Raw genomic sequence first — 7,857 nt, forward strand, 5'->3', positions numbered from 1 at the left:
ATAATTGTGTGTTGTGTGTTTTCACGTCGAACTTAAGGCCCTATTTATAGAAAAGAGTTCGTGGAAAGATAGAATTGCAGAACTCTAATCCACGAGGAATTAGGAAAATACACGTACCAGGTATTTTCAGCGCCCAGGCCTGGGCGCCGAAGATTTCGGCGCCCAGCTCTGGGCGTTGAAAATAGGATCCAGGCAATTTCAGCGCCCAGGGCTGGGCGTTGAAATTGCTGTTTGGGCCGCTTCTTTGTCAGATTCGGACTCTTAGAATCCGGAGTGTATGAGACTTAATCGAGTCTTTTAGTGCGTATTAATTTTATGACGGAATGCGTCTGGGCCTGTTACGAACTCTAGGCTCGTTAGGATTTTAATTAATACGTGACTCTTATTTTTGAATCATATTAGGAATAGGATTCTCTCGTAATCTCTATCTCATTTAGGATTTATGTTGGAGTGCAACACCTAATTCTGACAGGTTTCTATCTTTTATGACTTGCCACTTTTAACAGCTGCCCATTACGGTAGTTACTATTTTTAGCAGGTTTCCATAAATAGATGGTTTCTATAAATAGCAGGTTTCGGGTGAAATGAAAAGGGGAATTGAGATTCGTTATTTTATAGGAGATGCGTTGTCAAGTGGAGATTTACGTTTTCATCATCGAACCTTCCCTTTCGGGAATGGGGACAAAAGTAGGTGTCTACAAGTACCATAAGTTTTTCTTGATCTCAATCTACTTGATCTTTACTTAGAACAATAGAGATTGGTATATGTTCGTTATGCCTAAAGCCATATGATACATTTTTGGCGATCCTTATATATTATATCATACATGCTAAATTCTTTTGCAGAATGGTTCCCAATTGAATTCTATTCATGTAACTTTAGCTCTCCAATTTCAGTAGATACTAAATCCAGCTAAATTCTTTGACATATAATATAGGTGAAGAATCTCATTAGATTCTTTGATGTTTAACTTAGTAAATGCTTATACATAGTTCAAGCATTCTTTACTTAGATTTATTCATATGGGTCGAATATCTCCAATGGAGTCTTTCGTGTTTGATTTAGTAAATGTCATTTACTTAATCTAAAACAATATTATAAGATCTTTGTAAATAGATCTTGATACCACTACAAGAAAAACAGTTTTGGGCAACGAAAAATGTCGTCGCCCAAACATAGAAATCCGTCGCCTTTAATTTGGGGCGACGATTTTATCCGGCCCAAAGGTCGTTGCAATAGGCTCGACGCCCTTGCTACATTTGGGCGTCGAAGTCATATTTCGTTGCACATAAAGTACTTTGGGCGTCGCGTAAAAGTCGTTGCCCAAAGTTTGTATTGGGCAACGAGATGTATATTTGTCGCCTATGGTATAAACAAATGTGCGACGAGGTTTAGAGTCGTTGCCCTATTTTGGTGACTTTGTGCAACGACTTACATTTCCGTTGTCCATAAGTCGATATCTTCGGGCAACAAATTATCTTTTTCGTTGCCTATAGACTCTCATTTAGTGCGACGACTGTTTGGATTCTGTCGCCCAAATAAGTCATTAATTTTTTAAAGGAAAATTTGTAATTATTAATCCAACCTTTGCCCGGTTTTCTTTAATTAAGCCTACCTATGAGATATTTCTAAATAATCCAACCTTTATGACCCAACTACTATTATTAAGCCTAGATGACCGGTTACGTGCTACAAAGTCAACGTTAAAAAAGTTGACAACCTAAAGTTGGTTTCCCTCCTAAAATATTGGACACGTCATCATCACTTGCCACCTAAACAAGGATTTTTTTTTTTCAAAAAACCCTTAACCCTTCTCTTCTCTGTACCATGTTTCAATTCCTCTCTCCTCCATTACTGTTGCTTCAACCATAATTGTACTGGTTCATGACATCATCAGCGATTTTCTTGTGGAAACAGGTGACTTCATCCATGCGCATTCAAATTTCGTCTCCAAAATCGTACAATTGAAGGTGAACTTACGAACCTTAACGTTTTTGTTCCTTTTTTGTAAATTTTGAATTTCTGGCTTCCTTGATGGTTAGTTCGTAAAAACCCGAGCTGTTGCAATAATATAGTTTTTTTATGTTGTGGGATGTTGGTTATTGTGGTCTTGTTGAAAATTTAGAAAGAAAAAAAAACCTTGAATTTGAAGAAGATCCAGATCCAACATGCAATTGCTTTACCCCAGCCATAGCAATTGCTGATTATTTTTGATGAACTTCGAATGGAGAGGTATGACCGTATGAGGGATCGACAATGGTGGAGAAGAGGTAGAAGAGAAATAATGGAGAGGAGTGCAGAGATGAAGCAGAAAATCGCAGAGGAGAGAAGAACGAAAATTAAAATAGCAATTAAAGAAAATAAGGGGGAATAAAAAATTATAATCGTTATATGTCACGTAAGGGTGAATACCTCCTATAGCAGGTTAGTAACTTGTTAGGCTTAATAATAGTAGTTGGGTCATAAAGGTTGGATTATTTAGAAATATATCATAGGTAGGCTTAATTAAAGAAAATCGGGCAAAGGCTGGATTAATAATTACAAATTTTCTTTTTTTAAATGTAATTTTGTGCAACACTATATTTGTCGACCATAGTATTATGGGCAACGAAACATGTTGCACATAAGTTTAAATCACGCGCCAAATTAATAATTCTTATATGCTACACATATTTTTCGCCCATGCGTATTATAAGCTACATACTCCGTATATGATTTCTTCTCTGTTCATATATGTGCTAAACGATTAATGAAAAAAAGTTGGACATAAAAAACAATTTTGAATAACAAGTACATATTTATCCAAATACAATAAAATAAAATAAATGTAAATTCATACATGTCACTCTAACATCGTATGCAAAAAGTTTAGAATTAAACTAAAATTTTGGATATAAATCTAAACTAAAAGTTTGGATATATATCTAAACTAAAAGTTCGGAATAAACTAAATACTTAACACTAGTTGTAGTCTAAGGAGTTCATATACGGAAAACTCGAATGCTCGGTCATACTTCAAAGAGCTCTCCTCGACCCAAATTAGGATGATGTTCTTGACTCATTGTTCCTGATAAGATAAAACGCCAGATTAGGTACTTGTGTGATTAAAAAATAATAACCAATCTAATCTTTAGCATATAATTCAAATTAACGATTCAAGTATATCTAGATGGTATGAGCACAAATTTCTGTTTATTTCTCAAATACTACACACAAATTTCTGAGATCTTTACCCAAAGTCAACCCTTTCCTCATAAGAAAATGTTTTCATTGGTAAGTTCTCTTTACTTTTCTGCTCCTCTCTACTTCTTGCCTAAAAAACGAGGTCAGAATTGATAATTGTCCACAATTTAAAGTCTACAGAAGTGTTGGTGACGATTTTCGCTGCTACCACCACATTATCTCTTATTCATAACATGTCTATTCCTAAAAGATCATCTTGAGCCTCCACCTTCTACTAAAGACTGATTTGTTTATTTTGTAAGGTTACCATTTTTATTTTTACTGTGAAAATGATAAGACTCCTTTTATAAGCTGATTCTGAGTTTCTGAATTTCTTGAAATCCATACTTGAATTTTCTTCACTATTTGTTTCCTTGCATATTAAACGTTCGTGCTTTCGCCAATCAGTAAATTATCCGGTTTTATATGAAGACCAAAATACTGCACAATTTTCGAATCAATCATACATTACAGTTTTATACATTTATATAATTATAATCATGGATCACTCCAAACTAATTATGGAATCTTTATATTATCAAAAAAAAACCATGTAATCTTTATCTAATACAATCTTAGTATTTACCAAAAACCTTGCTCATAGAACTAAAGAAAACCATTATGAATCACTCCAAACTAATTATTGAATCTTTATCTAGCTAATTACTCCAAACTAACTAATATGACACACCGAAAAATTGTTCTTAGAACTAAAAAGAAAACCATCAAGAATCAAACCAAAATACCGTACTCGTTATCATTAGAGTGCTTCGTTGCAGGTTGGGCCACCGGATTATCAGCAGGGGAAACAGACTGCACTGCCGAGTACTCTTTTTTTAAAGTTGGTATCGATCTTACAGATGCGCGGCGTGGTAAGTGCTAAATCAGTTTCGATTCGTGATGTTCCCTCCCCACAAATAAAAACACACACTTTCACTTCATTCAAAAGCCTAAATAGATATGTAATATGGTGATTTCCATTACATTTTGTCCCAATTAAAGACTTGTGTGACTTCCAAGCATTGTTGAAAGAATCAAAATGATAGCTGATCCAACTGATTGATTCAGGAAGCAAAATAGTCTGGAATGGTCTGTTCTTCCTATCAAACTAGCCTGTTTGACCTGTAAGGATCTTGGCAAAATAACTCAAACAGAACCAAAGCACCTGAAGCTTTAAAGAACTGGTTTCGACAGACCATATTCCATTTTGTGTGTTTGGATTAGACACTATGCAAATATTCAAGTTTCAAGCAAATAATGTGCCTATGTACTAGAAAAGGGATTTTGTACCACTTCAACGGCCTTTTCTTAATTTAAAAAACTGAAATTAAAAAAGAACCAGGGATGCCACTTTTTTACAAGTGTTTTAGATGCCTTTATAATTTAAGTGTTCAAAATTCTTAACCAACCATCCCATCCCTCCTTCGTGGTCATCATAACCTACTTTTTTTTACTATATACTGACCTATCTACCTAAGAAACTTGTATAATTCATGATGACAAACAAATAGCGCTTTTAATCATAATTCCCTTCCGTATGTAGGATTAATAAATCAGTAGTACCCCTAAATTCAACAACACACAATGAGGCCATATCCCTCAGTTACTATAACAGTGGTTTCGCAGATTGCATTTTTCTGTCTCCAAAAGACTGATTGAAAGCTTGTCGATTTCAAGAGTCAAAGATTCACTACTGTTTGACTAATTGTTTATAGTGTACGGAATAATAAATAACAGGCTTGTTAAGTGCCTATGCATCTTACATAATTTGAACAGTAGATAACATATCATAACATCTCTATTATTCCAGATTAGGGTTATATGAAAACATCTCTATTATTCCATTGATAATGCTGCATACATCCAATCCCTTACCTTGCGTTACAAGAAGCCTTTTTTCAGCTAGCTCGGGGTCATGATGAGAAGGAGGTCAATGTCAATTTTTATATGCATGCCTCCAAGTTGTAATCATAATATATCTCCTGATTTCCCCCTCCTTCAATTCTTAAAGAGTTAAAAATTTCTATATGGCTGGCAGTGTCATCTGACTCATGTCTTCTAAGTTCTAACATGAAAATTGACCGCACAAACATCAAAAACAAACAAACATTTCATTTACTATGACACTTGTCTAAGAAGACCTTGTCAACAAGAGAGCTTGCATTCGGGAGAAGCTCTAGTTGTGACCATTAGAGCAGAATTTGCTACAAGAACACACAAGAAATTACATGTAGATGGTAATTGCACACAAATTTCCGTTTATTTCTCAAATACAATACACAACAGAGATATAATCATTGAAGGCTAAAAAATCAATATGCAATCTGTTTAATATTCAATATTCAATATGCTTTTCTTCTGAAGACTTTACCCAAAGTATACCCTCCTCAGAAGAAAATATCATCCCCCCGCACAAGTGAGTGAGGCGCAGCAGCAGATGCAGCAGAAAACACCACAGAGCAGACCACATACGAAGCGTTATATATATAATAACTTATTCATAAATCCAACATTGTGATTCACTAGCAAAAGAGGTCGATTTTGATTGAACTAATCAAATTGTTTTTTTCTTTACCCTCTCCTCCAACCCAAAGTAAATGAACCAACTGTACATGCTTATATCAAGTTTGGTTCTAACATAATACAGTACAAGATCAAAGATATCCGTTGTATAATCTAAATTTTTCATCATAACAAAACATAATGTTCATAAATAATAAAAATAAGACAACAAACATTTGGCAAAAAAAAAAAATAACAATTCAAGAGTCAAATTTACAAAATTTAAGAATTTCATATTTACCTGATGAGATTTTTGGAGGTGATTCTAGGAGCTTTGATTGCCGCACTAATCAAACTATTCCTAGTAATATAAATTCCCCTGCAACAACAACAAAAATAAAATAAAAATATCAGATTTAATTAATTTTTAAAATCACAAAAGGGCCTGCAATATGGGGAAATACCAGGCGACGTTGAGGACGGAGATGACAATGGAAAGGGCGATGCCGAGGGCCTAGAAGGTGTAAGGAGAGATCTAAACCAGAGCTCTCGCCTAGAGAAGCACCGGAGACGACCTCGCCGCCGATCCACCAACCTCCCAGACGGCAATTTTTAGAAAAATAATAAATTGAATTAATTTAGGGCTTTAGTGCTTAATTTATCTTTAAATTCACAGAAAAATATGAATTTAAATTCTCAATAATTTACCTGGTGATTTCCGTTAAGAAACGTCGGAGAACGTTGTAACACTCGGATTCGCCTCAAGAAGAGAAATAGGGGAAGGAAATGGAGGAGTTACACACGGATTCACCTCAGGAAGAGAAAGAGGGGAAGAAAATGGAGGAGTTACACAGTTCTGTAATTTCTTTTTGTGCCTTAGGAAGCTTGGGAGTAAGGTCGTGGAGTAGTGGCAAATAAGAAGCGGGATTATTTTCCGCTAATTTTTTGGGTATGGGCAACGACGGCTAAATTGTTGGTTGGGCCAATAATTTACAATTGACAATGATATGAAGGCAAGTTGTTGCACAAACGTGGTCAAGGACAACAAAACCAAATTTAGTGGCCCAAAATAAAATTTTGGGCAACAAATTTCTACATTGTCGCCCATAAAATGTTTTGGGCTACAGAAAATATTTTTGTCGCACAAAATCAGAATTTTGGGTAACGAAACTATACGTTGTCGCCTTTGTTCTATTTTGGGCTACAAACATAATTTCCTTCGCCCAAACATTACTAAACTCGTCGCCCAAGCCTGCTTTTCTTGTAGTGTACCCAGTATGTACTAAGTTTCGCCTTGGTCCATCATTGATAAATAATTTCAAATCTAAGTCATTAGCATTTGAATGTTATTTCACAATAGAGAGATATGTGTGTGATACACATAGGACCAATTAAGTTTTACGTACTCCCACTAAACTTCTTATATATCTATAAGAATCATGTACATTTTATGAAACTATAATACTTATTAGCTTCAATAAAATACAGTTCTAATTCCCAATTGCTTGCTTAAATCTGTACTTAAATTTCATAAGCTAGCATTCATTTCAAGCATTATTTGGATCCACAAATCCTATGACATGCCATGTACATAGTTTCTTCCAACATTTGATTGAGGAATACGTTTTGTCATCCAATTGCCATATGTACCAATATGCAATCATTGCTTGAATTATAGACTTGAGCATTACGATTATGCATGAGGTTTCAACACAATCCACGCCGTGAATTTGCTTGTAACCTCTAGCAACCAATCTAGCTTTGTGTGTGAACACAATTCCATGTTTGATGGTTTTCATCCTTAAAACCAATTTGCAATCAATTGGTGTAAACCATTCTTGCAAATCAACAAAATTTCAATTTTGTCATCAAAACATTGGTCATGTTTTATGGCCTTTAACCATCTTAAAACATTTGAGTCTATATATGGCCTCTAACCATTTTAGGGAATCTAGGTTTCGTCATATCTTTCTTACAAGTCAAAAACTCATTAATCTACATGATAATAGTTTGACTGCAAGTTGTAGGTTTCTTCAATATCTAATAGAAGAATCTCATAGATTCAGTGACCTGAATTCCATGTTTCTTCGCTATCTAATAGAAGAATCTCATAGTTTCAGTGACTTGAACTC

The 7,857-nt window shown here is 34.9% G+C and overlaps 1 long non-coding RNA gene across 1 annotated transcript; it reads right to left on the minus strand.

Moving 5' to 3' along the window:
- Positions 1-2,761: 2,761 nt before the first annotated feature.
- On the minus strand, positions 2,762-6,638 carry LOC110804045 (uncharacterized). The gene is made up of 3 exons (XR_008926307.1): positions 6,190-6,638; positions 6,027-6,104; positions 2,762-3,068 (listed from the first exon to the last, which is right to left on the minus strand). It is a non-coding gene; the product is annotated as an uncharacterized lncRNA (long non-coding RNA).
- Between the last annotated feature and the right edge of the window lie 1,219 nt (positions 6,639-7,857).

The sequence above is a fragment of the Spinacia oleracea genome, chromosome 1, assembly GCF_020520425.1.
Source record: "Spinacia oleracea cultivar Varoflay chromosome 1, BTI_SOV_V1, whole genome shotgun sequence".
NCBI lineage: Eukaryota > Viridiplantae > Streptophyta > Magnoliopsida > Caryophyllales > Amaranthaceae > Spinacia > Spinacia oleracea.